Below are 13,789 nucleotides of genomic sequence, written 5' to 3'. Positions count from 1 at the left end.
TCGGGCGCTCCTGCCTTCCCCAATGAGGCCCCAGGAAGCTGGCACCGCGGAGCCCGGGAAGGAGAGCAGAACGGCGAATATCAATCATAGGGACCAACCTGACACTCTCCATGTAGCCGCCAGGCGCGCGGAGCCGGCTCGGGGCGCCCGCGCGGGCCGGGCGTGGGGTCCGGCGGCCTCGGCGTGCGGGCGGACTGCACGCGCGCAGGGGCGCTCCGGCTCGCGGGCTGACAAGACGCGCCGCGCCGCGCCCACCCGCCCCGCCCTGCTCCACCAATCACAACCCGCCTCTAAACACCCCGCGCCGCGCCGCGCCCCACACAATGGGCTCCGCGGCCCGTGCCCCGCGCCCGCGCCCCCGGCCCCCTCCTCGCGGCAGGTGAAATCACTCTCTGCTGAAACCCGGCTTTTGTTTCGGGAGCAACTCCGCTTAATTGCTGTTAACCCTTTGACCCGCCTCTGGCTGACGTCTGGGAAGCCGGGCGCGGCGCGCGTCTCTCCCTCCGGCCGGGGCTGCCGGGTCGGGGCTTTTTGGTGGGGTGGCGTGTTTGTTTCCTCTTGGAAACTGACAAAGAGTTGTCCCGGCCTTTCAGAGCAACCCGAGCGGCAAAGCAGGGGAACTGGCGCGCCCGGGCGCACACCCCGACTGCTTGGAGCAACTGTTGAGAATCGGAAGGGGATGCGGGGCTCAAAGGCAGCGCCGGAGAACTTCCTCGAAAACGGCCTTTGCGGGAGAACTTTCGCTTCGCGCCCTGGGGTTAACCCGGCCTTGGCCTCTTTTTATCCACCGCTCCCCACCCCCCGCCCTTTTCTTTCCTAGAGTCGGCTTCGCCAAAGTGTGCTTGTGCGCGCAGAGGAAAACTAACCCGACTCGGGGGTTGGAATAAATAACAACCAACGTGCCTTGTCGCTGAACCAAGCTACTTCCCCTCTAGAACGACAGCTGCTGAAGCAAGCATCTGCCACTCGTTCGCTAAGAAATAATTCTCTAAATTCCTTTCTTATTTATACAACAACAGCAACAACACTGGCTACTCTCAAGGAGCACTTGAAGATGACCTCTGTTAGAAGTAGTCATTGCTCTTTAAAGCTGAATACAGTGTGAGAGAAAAAAAAAAGTCACCAATATGCTAAACTTTGTTGGCTCAACTGGCCCGGTTTCAGTGCCAGGTTAATTTAGTCACTTTCGGCAGCTCTAGAAATCACCTCTCTAATTTACCTTTGTTCAATTTAGAGGAAAACTTTTGGCCTATGCTTACAAAACAAACAAGACTCTAACGTTTTTGTTCTTTTTCTCAAAATATTCGAGGCAAAAAAGTGGTTGTGACATCAATGATTGTTTTCCCTCAAAAAAAAAAAGGGGGGGGGCACAAATCCTAACCCAGTAATTTCAGTTTTACTTGAAAGTATTTTTCCATTTGAGGTGTTACTGTACACCAGAAAGCATATTGATAATATTTCCAATCAAGCAAATATCTGAATTTCAATCAGGTCAGCTGGGGAGCAAGCAATTCCATTAATCTGGCAATAAAAGAGACAAAAGCGCCAGTTGACTGTCAACTTAAGATCAGATGTTAAATGGGCGCAGCACAGTCTGCGCTCCACCCTAAAGTGTTTTTGTGTTAGATAACAAATTTATTAATGGGATTTTTCAGGTCACAAAAATGTGACCCCACCCTCTCATGAATATTCAACAGAGAACCAAGGGCTTCTTTTTTGGGGAGAGGGGCCTTAAATCTGCCAGTGTACCATGAATCAGTAGAGTTCTGACTCTTAAAGAGACAAGGCCCTCCTCCTTCGGTAGGGGCTGGCAGGGCCCCAAAGACAGGAAATAAAAATATAGGAAGTTCTCTCCAACCAAGGCACAGTGAGAGAGGAGAAATACTCATTTCAAAATCCACATGTGCTTTTTTTCAATGGTATTAAAATTTGTTAGAGATTTAATGTCTGTGAGCAACATCAGGGTCCCCTTTAGAGAGGCAATTCTTTTTTTTTTTTTTTTTAAGACAAATTCTTTAAGAAACATACGTAAAACTCAAGGATGCTTTTACAAGTTGGACTACCTTCTTGGCAGGTTAGTGTTTAAAAGCTGATTGTCTCCAGGAACATCCAAACAACAAACAAACAACAAATATTACAGACGCTTGTGACCCAGCTGTGGAGACGAGCCTTGCACAAAATAATTAGAGAGTGATGCAACGTGGTGGTTACACAAGTACTAAACTGCATGATGGTGGCATTAAGCACCCTGAGACCATAGAGCAGGGGAGATGAGTGGAGCAGGAGAGGTTCGAGGGCCCCATGGGAGGTGGTGTTTAGGGGACTGATGTTTGGGGAAAGGGGGGAGGTGACAGTATGAAGAGGGAAGTGGCTTAGCATATGCAGAGGCCACCTGGAGCCCTTCCCACCCTCTCTCCAAACATGACAGGGTGACTCAGAGACTACTTCTAGGCAAGGAAATGTACCATCAGAGATAAACCTGGATAAGTTTTATACGCCCAGGTCACTTCGTTAATTCTGGGCTCTCAAGATCCATTTCCATCTGGTCCTGTCTAGCTGCCCCATGCCTGTGATTCTGTGAGAACCGGAGCTTTCCATGGCTGGAAAACAATAGAAATGTTATAGTTAATACCATTTATTTTATGATTGCCAGGACATTCTGGAAAGGCTGGATCAGAAAGGCAAAAAAATGAAAATAATTAAAAATAAAAACAGTAGCATTTGCACGTTGAATTGGGGGAGTTTTAGAAGAGTCTGCATTGAGGGGTGGGCTTTAGAATGGGTTACTCCGCCACAGGGGCTCATTGAGTTCTCACTTGGAACAGAAATTGCAATCTCCATTTAAGGAGGAAGCTGCAGTTCAGAAAGGCAAAGTGATTTTTTATTTTTATTTTTTAAAGAATCAAATATACCTAGCTCCATGGACCACAAGGGGAAACAAGACACTGAATAGTCCCAGAAAAAGAGAGGCCGTGATATTATAAAATGAACACCTGAGAGGGGCGGGGGAAGAGTTAATGTTTAAGGAAGAGTGAAGGAAATGCTAAATGCTGTACTTAAAAATATTTTTGATGCCCACATCCTAACACCCACAACAGATACAGCCCTTGTTCAGACACCACATATTAAGAAACCTGTCAGTTGCTAAATGAGTCCATTGTGCAGCTGGCTGTGTACTTAAGGACAGATTACTGTGATCCCACACCAAACTCTAACCACCAAATAACACACCTGGGACTCAAATCATGTATTATGTTTGGTTCTGTGAGCCTTAGCCTTGAACACAGAAGAAGGGAAAGGTTTTACTGCCCATTCAGAGCTGAGAATGGAGAGCAGAGGTATTGAAGGAAGGGTCAGAAGCAGCGTCTCATCAGGACGTCACTCCCAGGTTCTGATGGACGGCACAGCGGCGGAGGCAACAGCAGCCACACTGCCAGGCCCACGTGGTCCTAAGCTCCAACTGAGGCCCTGCTTTGCCAGAAACTGCTTGGCAATAATCAGAAAAAGGGCATGTAACTGGACACTGGCTCACGTATTTCTAGCAACACTGAGAGCAACACACCTCCTCAGATGAAGTCAGTTATCTCTACAAGGTTCTCATAGGAATTATGACCAGATAGTCACTCTGCAAGAGCAAATAAAATAAAAATTGATGAATAATTTGATAGATTGGAAAAAAAAAAATCAACCTTTTTATGGCCACACCACCCAGCATGTGGGATCTTAGTTCCCCAGCTAGGGATTAAACTCGTACCTTCCGTGGGAGAAGCGAGAAGTCCTATCCACTGGACAGCTAGGGAATTCTGAGGGGCCAACATCTTAATCCCCCATCTTCTTCCAGACAACCCTTGTTTGAATACTTATTTCCTTTTTCTTTTCCAGTTACTTTCATGGAGCACCCAGAACATATTCAGAGATGACAGAACTTAATGAGACTGAACCGACTGATTCTGTTGCTATAGGAGAAAATGAAGAAACAACAGGAATACAAAATTGTATGCCCTCGCTCCAGGATGGGCTTCCTGACCTGCCCAGGGAAGAGAAGTCTCTCCAGAGAAGCCCGGGTTTAGTATTTCTCATGTCTCCAAAGACCGCCAACTGTCAGCCAATTAGAGAAACTAAATTGCAACAGCCATGCCTGATTCCTGAGATTTGGGCATTTGTCTCCAAGGACCTGCCATTCCTTCTTGATTTAAGTGGTGCTTTTACTTAAAAACATAAATTAATACATCATCCATCTCCAGGGAGCAAAGGTGGTTAGCTCCATATTGACATTGTTTATGTCATTGTTATGTCTATATGGACAGTGAAAGCAATTATGTTTTCTTCTGACGGTGAGTTCTCACTCTTGCATAGGAGTTTAAATTTCTCTCCCTGACATCCTCTAAATTGCCATGAGCATCTCCATTTAATGCAACATTTTACTATGCAATTGTTCCTAGTTAATTTCCTGGATACACACCCTGACATGTCAACATTCAGGTAACTTAGGAATACGATGAGCACGAAAGGTATAGAAAACATTTACCACCCTCTCCAAAAAAAAAAAAAAAAAAAAATCCCTCACTTGAAATGTAAAGATATTCATAGATTGTCACTGGTAAACAAAATCATGTCTGGAAAAGAAAAATGGCCAACATCTATTGCAAACTCTGCATCTGATTGACAGCAAGAAATCAATCTCTTTCATTTGTGCTCCAGCTATAATATAATCTTTTGTTTTAATATAATGTACAATGTATCTGGACAGCTTCCCTGGTGGCTCAGTGGTAAAGAATCCGCCTGCCAAAGCAGGAGACACCGGTTCAATCCTTGGGTCGGGAAGATCCCCTGGAGGAGGAAATGGCAACCCACTCCGTAGTCTTGCCTGGAAAATGTCATGGACAGAGGAGCTTCGTGGGCTACGGTCCATGGGGTCACAGAAGAATTGGACGCAACTTAGCAACTAAACAACAACAAAAAAACAATGTATTACTGAACTGCTTCTACCATAAGATTAGAACTGATTACACCAAGGTGCACAAAAGTTTCAAAAAGGGACATGATTCAGGGCAGGAGGGCATTTCCCAAAGAGCTTCATCCTTCAGGCATCAGGAAGGAAGAATCACTATCGCCATCAAGCAGGAATCTTTATTTCCCCTCCCAAGAGTGACAGGGCTGATGACACCCACATGCAAACTCTCGATTTTAGGCATAAGCAGAACTGGGTCACTGAAGGGGAAAAGAAGACATGGCTCTCGGGCGATGAGATGACATTTGGATATTTTTTTATACGTTTCATTATGTAGAAATTGCTGAGTATCATTTTAAGGCACTGGCCACCTCTAGGCAGGAAAGTCAGTTTTTCCGGAGACCAGAGGTGTGCAGCAGGCCTGCAGAGAGGCAGAGGGAGCATGTTCCATCCTGCCCTCTGAACAATGCTCACAGGTCTCCCTCCCAGGTCACGCCACCCTCCTGCGACCCTAGGCTGGCACACCCTCCTGTCCAAACCTTCTTTACGTCTGCCCTCTGCTGGTAAGCTTGCCAGGACCAGGATATTTTTGACTACCTCAACGTATTTCAAAGACAACTTTTAAAAGCTGGAGAGAGAAAGGCCATGTAATGAACTATTAACTGGAATATATAAATTAAGATACTTAAAAAATAAAATGGGGAGGAGGGGGTGCCATGGGTGAAATACGGCACTTCTAGTGTAAAAACGCACATCCGTCTACTCTATTGCCGGCTGGCTCGGAGCACAGGAGTGCCAAACTCTATATTTTAGCTCGCCTAAGAGAACAACCTGTATTACTGCCAGGCATCTTGCCTTCTCTTTTGCTCCCTCTCCGGGGAGAGGTATGTCAGTGCATTTTCAATAAAACACCTTCTTAGCAGTAAAGGGCCACTGTTCCCATTTCAGTGGTCCCTAAGGTTTCATGATACAGTATATTTAGCTGGCTCACGGCTCAACTTTTCCTCTGGCATTCATAAGACTCATATAAAAGGAAGGGGTGGGGGTAAGAACCTTTGTGTCTATCCTTTGTTTAAGTAAGACAACAGTTAACTCTGAGATTGATGAGCTGGCACGAGTCCCCCCGCCAAACAACGGGACGTGCTTCCAGGCCCGATCCCCACGACAGGTGCCCTGGTGTGCGGGCCAGGCAGGCAGGGAGGAGGGCTCTGGGCATTGGGAGAATTTCTGTGGCAGCGAGCAAGGCTTGAAGGAGGCAACTCCTGTCAGTATCAACGGGAAGCACGAGGCCTTATAAATCCCTGCATCCCATTTCAAAAATATATCTCCAAGATGGGCAGATGCAGCTTAGCAGTTGCAACCTCGGAAGCATTCAGGAAGTAGCGCTCTTGACGGCGTTTTAGATGCTGAGTAAATGCTCTTAAAAAGAACACCCAATCCAGCCGACGATAAATCTTACACCGGGGAAGCCTGCGCAGGGCTGTGGAATCCCCTCCAAAGATAATTACCTTCCACACTGTGTGGCATAGAAACGGCTACACAGAAAATCTTTTCTGGGGCCCTAGAGCTCTCTATGGCTTTTCTTTCCTTAATAGTCACTGATTACACACACATAGGCGCACACACACAACTCTACCTTTAATAGAAACCGTATAAAAATTCAAAGATTTGTCTTCTCTCCTAGAGGAAAGTGATGAGGCCAGTTCTTGGCAGGGGCAGGAATGCAAGAGGGAGATTGGGACGAGAGGAGATGTGTAAGGGTGCAGGGGCAGAGGCTGAGGCAGGACATTAAGGTCCAAGCCCTTCTGCATCCACTTCCCACTCTTTGAAGGTTCAGGGAGTTCCCCAAACAATTTCAAACTGGGACTCTCCCAATTGGCCCCTCAAGAGGTAAGCAAATCTCTTCTAGTCCAGAGAAGCCTCAAGTGGTCTATTTAAGCCTGAGATGATGCAGGAATATTAGACAGGACACTGGGGTCTACTAAAGACTTTGCATGAGCTCACATGCAATCGTGGGCACATCACCTCACCTCTATGAGACTTCACATTTCACCTAAACAAAAAGGAAGATGGCTAAGATACTCTCCATGTTTTCTTTAGTAATAACGACGACGACGACTGCAACTAACTACTCATTATGTGTCTGGTACACATTTTACCCTAGCAGAGCACTAATTTCTGGGTGCTTTTTAGCTTACAATTAATGTCATAAATAAAACTACCACGAATATAGTTTAAAAATATAAACAGGATCTGAGAGCTCTGGAATCTTGGACACTGTCGTGTCAACAGAAAAGCAGGGAACAAAGGGAGGGAAAAGATGTTTTTTTGCAAAACAACTCAAAAGTTCTTCTTCTGATCCTCTCTAGGTCACAAACCCTATGAAACACCAACAACTCGTGGTCCACTGAGTAAGTCACTAACAAGCTTTAGGACTTGCTGAATTAAGCTGGGGCCTCACAGGATGGGCTAAAACCACCTGACTTTCACACATGTTTATGTCTTCTGTCCTTGTGACTTTTTCCCTCTTCTTTAACCATCAAAGCTGTCTCTTTGCATTACGCCTGCTCCCTCCAAAACTATTTTCTGAATTTCTGGTCCAACCTCACAAGCCATTCACCTGCTTCTCTTTGCTTTGTCTCAGAAAGGAGACAGGAAAGCATTATATGCCAGGTAACTACTGGTGAGGGCTGGCATTTCCATCTCAGGTTGAAGCCACAGGTAAAGTTTGGGCTGGATGAAAAAAAGAAATTTGCAAGGAAGCATAGCATCACAGAGATGTTAGATTCCTTTTGAGATCTAGTGAGTCTCATCTTAAGAAAATGCATACAGAAGCACATACAGTCCAGCCAGCAGGCCCATTATTTATTTTTTAGTGTTTTAAATGGCATTTCATTTCTCATGAGGAAAAGCAATATAGAAGCAGGAAGCTTTCAGGTCATATAGAACTTTGTTCTTTTCAGACAAATAAGGTATTGTGTGTTTGAACAATAGGAGGAATGTCTAATTGATCTTAATTAAATTCAGTGATGTCCAATTTTTGAGATGGGTCAAGACACATCTATGTAATGTCACAACCCAACAGGCTAGACCTCTGGAATCAGGGAGCTCGGTGGCACACTGTTTTCTGACACTCTTTCTTATCCATTCTCTATCACATTGCCCTGCCAACTTGTTCTGCCCTCCAGCTTTCTTCTCTCTGCCTCATGCTACTCCTGACTGCTTCCCGGTTTGGCACATATTCCTTTGCTCTGGCCAGCCTTCTGAAATGGCGGGGCCCCATCGTATACTCCCTCATCATTGTCATGATCACCTACCAAACAGGAATCCTATTATATACATATACCGCTGCATATGGAAGAGGTTCCCTGGAATTTGCAGTGTGAAAGATGTGGGTTTGCATCAAATCTTCTCTACTAACCAGCAAACTAGGTAAATCACAAAAGTCCATTTTGTGTGTATTTCCTCATCTGTAAAGTGGGAGCAATTCTCTGTCTCACAGTGGTTGTTTCTTTTAGTATTTTCTGAGGTGGGAAGGTGTCTATTTTTAAACTCAGTTTTCCTGATCCGAGAGCACTGGTGTGGGTCTTTGATCTGATGCGTGGAGAGCACTTGGGCACAAGTGTCTAGCCCAGCAGCCTCTGATGATAGCACGTGTCAGGGGACTCGTCTTAGGTCACCAGGCTGGTGGATGAAAGAGGTGGGGTGTGACTCTCCCCTCTAGAGCTCAGCCCTGCATTAGAGAACTTCTGGCTTCCTGGTTACAGAGCTCAGGTGACTTTGAGATAAGAGCTAAGAAAACAAAACCCAAAGCCAGTCATGATCAAGGAGGTGCCGGGAATAATGTAAATAGCCTGCCAGTTACAAATTAGGAGGTACAGACCAGGGCCTCGGAACAGGGGTTGACAAACGAAGGGAAAATGAGGAAAGGGTGGTGCCTAGTAACAGGATGGCCAAGAAATAGAGCAAATATTTAATGAGAGGTCATGATGAGTTTGGCACTTTCCATAATATCTCTTAATGCTTAAAACAGCCCTGTGAAAGAGATTATTGTGCCCACATAACAGATGAAGAAACTGAGGCTCTCAGTTAATATCTCACAGCTAGTAAGGGGAGTGGGGCTTGAGTGACTCCAAAACAAGGCTTCCGTACCATATGCTAAGCTGGAGACCAGGCTGGGGTCTAGAACTAGGTGTGGAAGAACAGAGGCAGGTCCATTTCTACTCACCTGGAAAACTCATGTGACCAAGAGTGAACCTGAAATAATACAAAGGTAGAATTCTGATACCCTCTTTGTTTCTTATGTGAACAGCGACAAACTCGGCTGATCACTTGAAGGTGAAACTGGCCCTGAATCTGTTGGCAGCCACAACCAGGATGGGAGGAGAGGCAGTGGGAAAAGGGCTTGTGCTTTCTCTTGAGTTACTTCTTGATTAAAGAGCTCCTCACACTGCCACCTCCACTGCTGAGAAGAGACAGACACACAGACAAACAGGCAGGCACTTTCCTCTTCATCGTTTCTAAGATGTCACTGGGCAAAAGGCAGTATGCCAGCAGTCCTAGCCTGGATGGTACCCGAGCTCTCCTGGCATCAGTGTCTTAGATGTAAAGATGGAACAGTGCCGTGTTGGGGCTTATGTTGTCCCTGGACATAAAAGGCCCACAGACACTTTCCTATAGAAGGGTTCTCATGCTGGCTGCACCACTTCCTGACTGTACTTTCGGTAAATTTTTCATGTCTAAGTGCCTCAGTTTCTACATCTATAAAAGGATCTAAGCCTAGTACTTCCCCCAGAGGGCTAGGATCAAATGAGTTAAAATGGGTCAATGCCTGGCATACTGGAAGCACTTAAATGTGTCCTAATACCATTCTTATTGTTACAAACTGCTTTTCCTTCAACCTTTTCCTTTTGCTATAATGAAATATCAGAAGGCAAAATGGTTTTTCACTCTTGTTGACTTCTTCTTTTTCTGTGATGGAGGTAGTATCGATCCTAACTCCCAAATTTAACTAAGCAGTAGCTGTTTCATCCACTGAACCTCAACAGCAGGAGAAGACACTCGATCATCTTGTTTTGTTTTTAAATTCAAGGTCATGAGGCAGCCCCTCTTCTAGCTTCAGGTTGCCCAGTAGGTAAGAACCGCCAGCCAGGTCATCGCTTGGGTATGTGAAGGAGTCTGGTGATTTCTTAAATGAATTCTCAAGGATCCACTGGGAATATCAAAGGAGGGATCTGCCCTGAGTGCTGAGAACACACGGGCTGGCCAACATGAGGCACAATTAACGGAACCGTCTGCCTATGTTTGGATAATATTTTGCTACTCTTGTCTCTGGGAAGGAAAGCATTTGGTAGAACCCTGGCCACCACAGCCCCAGAGAGGATTTGACTTACACCCAAACAGATGCTCTTTGACCTAATGAGCTAATTTCAAGCTTCTTTTCAAAGCTTCCAACGTCTACACTACCCAAGGCAAGGTGCAGAACTCTCTAGTGCTCTCAGAGTGCGCGGCCTGGCATTAGCCATCATTTGAACAATGGGAAAAAAAGAAAAGAGACACACATGGAGGGGGCAGAGAAAGGAGGCTCCCTCCCTGGCTTTAGGGAATAAGGGGGCTTTTCAAATAAGATAAGGATTATGCTGCAAATTTAAGGATAATGGTGTGACTTGGTAGTTGGGTGGGCAAGTAGGAAGGACATATCAACTACTGGGAAGAGTGTATACACATATCCACACGGGAGAAAGCAAGAACCAGTAACACTGAGGAACTTAGCAAGGCTGGCACAATTATAATTCCTGCTATATCTTCCTTTCTTTGCTATCAAAGGGCTTTTCTTCTTTTCCCCAATTTCGCCCATATTTCCCATCTGAAAAACACTTCAGTTTTGTGATGGAGTGACCTCACATACAAAAAAATAAAAACAAAAGGGTTTATATAGAACAATTGATGATCAATCAGAATCTTTGAAAGTTTAAAAAAGACAAACTGAAGAGAAACTATGATTCAAGGATTACACAAACTACTTTACATTTTATAGCTGAATAAATTCAAGTCACTAAGTTCAATACAACTGTACCTACAACAATACAACTGAAGGTAGACAGTGATTCATATTTTAAAAAAAATCATCCATCTTCCATTTATCTTGCTAATTTTGTCAAATGAAAAGAATCCTGAATGGAGATAAGGCTGGAAGGGCGGGAAAAGCAATTTCCTGAGCTGCTGCCAACACCAGACACCCTGAAAAGGATCTTCGTTGCTCAAGGCTTCCCTTCATTTGGCTCTGCTTCTGGAGGCTCTTGCCTGATGCAGGAAAAAGCTGAGAGAAAGGCCTCAGCTTACATGTCATTGGGGCCATGGAGCAGTCACCAATAGTGGCAACTTAACCTTTCTCTTCAGAAGCAGAAGACCCAGTGCTGGCAAGACCTTATTTTTCTTTGGTTGCCTGGATTCTGGAAATTGCGCACTTAGGACCAAGCTCATCCCTAGGGATGATTCAATTTAACCCTGCACCATCATGACTTTGCCCCATCCTACCAGGGCCCCACACTGTCTGGATTCTGTCCGTCCCCTTAAGTGCTTTCTAGGTGGCGCTAGTGGTAAAGAACCTGCCTACCAAAGCAGGGGACCCCAGAGACAGAGGTTGGATCCCTGGGTGGGGAAGATCCCCTGGAGAAGGGAACCGCAATGCACTCCAGTATTCTTGTCTGCAGAATTCCATGGACAGAGGAGCCTGGCAGGCTACAGTCCCTAGGGTCGGACACAATTGAGCACACACGCACACATGTACAAGGCCTTCTGCTCTGGTCTGCCCTGGCCGCCTTCAAATGCAGCATCCAGAAATAAGCGCAGCAGGCCAGGTGTCATCTGTCCCTCAAGGAGGACAGAGCCTTAAATTAATTCTTCACTGTGCTCTGAATGCAGCCAAGGGTCCTCGGTGCCCCCTCCCCCACCCACCCCAGAGCACACTTGGGTCCTGCTGGTTCTACAGTCATCCCCTGAGTGACTATGACATTAGCCACTGATCAGTGAGAGCTCTCTACTCTGCACTTGGGCAGGGGAATGGGCTGTGCCTTTATTCCCATGAAAGATCTTTTTCATTTTGATCCAAAATTTCAGCCTGCCGAGACTTTAGAAAACTGCAATTCTTCTGCTCAGAATATTAACTCTGCCTTAACTGTCTTCCACACAGTCAATTTTTGTCATCTCTAAATTCATAGAATGGCCTCATCTCAGATGTAGGGTGGTCAGTTTTCTAAATGTGTGCATTTCATTATTTCACATCTAAACTGGAGTTGCTGCTGTTTTACTTGACAATTACCAAGATCAGTTTCACACTTGGGGTCATGCATATTTATCTGTGGTATCAGCATGTTCCAGACTGAGCACCATATCAGACACAGTGTCAGGATCGCCCCCTCCCATCACCTTCATGTGGTACCTAACAGGGTGTCTGCATCTTAGTAGGTGCTTCATAGCCAAATGGTTTTCAATGCATAAACCAACAAACATTTAATTTATGCCACAATCCATTGAAGAGATGCTATGATTAATCTACATTTAACAGATGGGGAAACTGAGTTCTAGGGAGTCAAGTAAATCACTCAGATTTAAGCACCCTGTTACCTAAAACCAGCATTTAAAAATAAAACTTCGAAGCATTAAACAACTCGTGAAAGACATCTAATTGCTCATTTCAGAGCAAGACACCCCACACTGGGTCTTGTGCCTCTTTTTCTTATGTCTTACTGGTACGTATTGTTGGGGGGGGGGGCGGTGATCACACCTCCCGATCACCTCTCCCACCAGCTTTCTTTTTCTCTTTTCTGCAGAAACAGACGTGGCTACAGAAATTTCCAAATTAAAACTTGGCAATGCTTTCTATACTCTTGTTTCCTAAACCTATAAATCAAAAGTGTCTAAACAGGTCATAAATGTACCTCGGCAATATAATGGGAAAAGTTCTGATTTATGGTGCCGGTGGAATAATTTTAAATAATTACATAAGAGTTTTGAAAAATGCAATTAACACCTTTAAAAGTTTTTTGAAATGAAAATGAATCTCTGGAGATGACTGTTACCATACATAAAGATAGCCAGTTAAAAAATAAAAATAAAGCTACAAGATGCAACCGTGTCAAAACTATCCTATGGAGACGGGGTATAGGAGCTTTTATTTACAGTGGGAATTCACCAGCATGATCTCACATCAATACATGTTTGAACCCTGCCACCTTATCACACGCTAACAACACAATTAGCCTTTGTCATTACCGAGCATCAAAATTAAATCACCAAGTAAGCATGGTGTTGCTATTCAGCCCCAGCTGATGCCTCTCCCTCTGCACTGGTTTGACACATCCTACCACACTGTCCTTTGGAACACTTCACATCCTCCTACCTGCTCCTGCAAATCTGGCCAATGTTCTTTCCTTCCTCTTTCTCTTCATTTGTGATTCATCTCCTCCTTCAAAAACCAACCTTCCACAGATGAAGTCACTCCAAACATCTTTTCTTAACCCTAACTTCCCGGGTACCAAAGAACATCGTATCTCTGAATTTCCTCCTTTAGGCTTACCACCAAGCAGTAGTAGCTATAGTTTTTGGCTAACAATCCTCCCGCCTCGTCCCTCACTCAATATTCTTCACTTTGACCCATCTCACAACACCCTGTCTGAAGCCTTGACCTCCATGTTCAACTCTGGAAGTGGCAACAGAAGCCCATTTCAGACGAACCTGTCTTTTGAATCAAGTATACATTGCTTAACGCTACCTGTTATTTCTTTCTAGATTTATCTTGGATTAGAAAACTAAACAAGACTGAAGCAGACCTTGACT

At 45.1% G+C, this 13,789-nt stretch overlaps 1 protein-coding gene across 30 annotated transcripts in view; it reads right to left on the bottom strand.

Annotated features, from left to right (window-relative positions):
- The window catches only part of FOXP1 (forkhead box P1), a 627,940-nt gene that overhangs the window by 106,416 nt on the left and 507,735 nt on the right, over nucleotides 1-13,789 (bottom strand). For 2 of the 30 annotated variants that reach the window (XM_024982693.2, XM_024982696.2), the window contains exon 1: nucleotides 99-200. The exons of the other annotated variants lie outside the window; for them this stretch is intronic. The gene's annotated coding sequence lies outside the window, so the exon portion shown is untranslated. Of the gene's footprint in view, nucleotides 1-98; nucleotides 201-13,789 lie in introns of those variants that run through there. 30 annotated transcript variants of the gene reach the window in all.

Source organism: Bos taurus, chromosome 22 (assembly GCF_002263795.3).
Source record: "Bos taurus isolate L1 Dominette 01449 registration number 42190680 breed Hereford chromosome 22, ARS-UCD2.0, whole genome shotgun sequence".
Classification (NCBI taxonomy): domain Eukaryota; kingdom Metazoa; phylum Chordata; class Mammalia; order Artiodactyla; family Bovidae; genus Bos; species Bos taurus.
The sequence above is the reverse complement of the archived record's forward strand: the minus strand, read 5'-3'. Positions and strand labels throughout refer to the sequence as shown.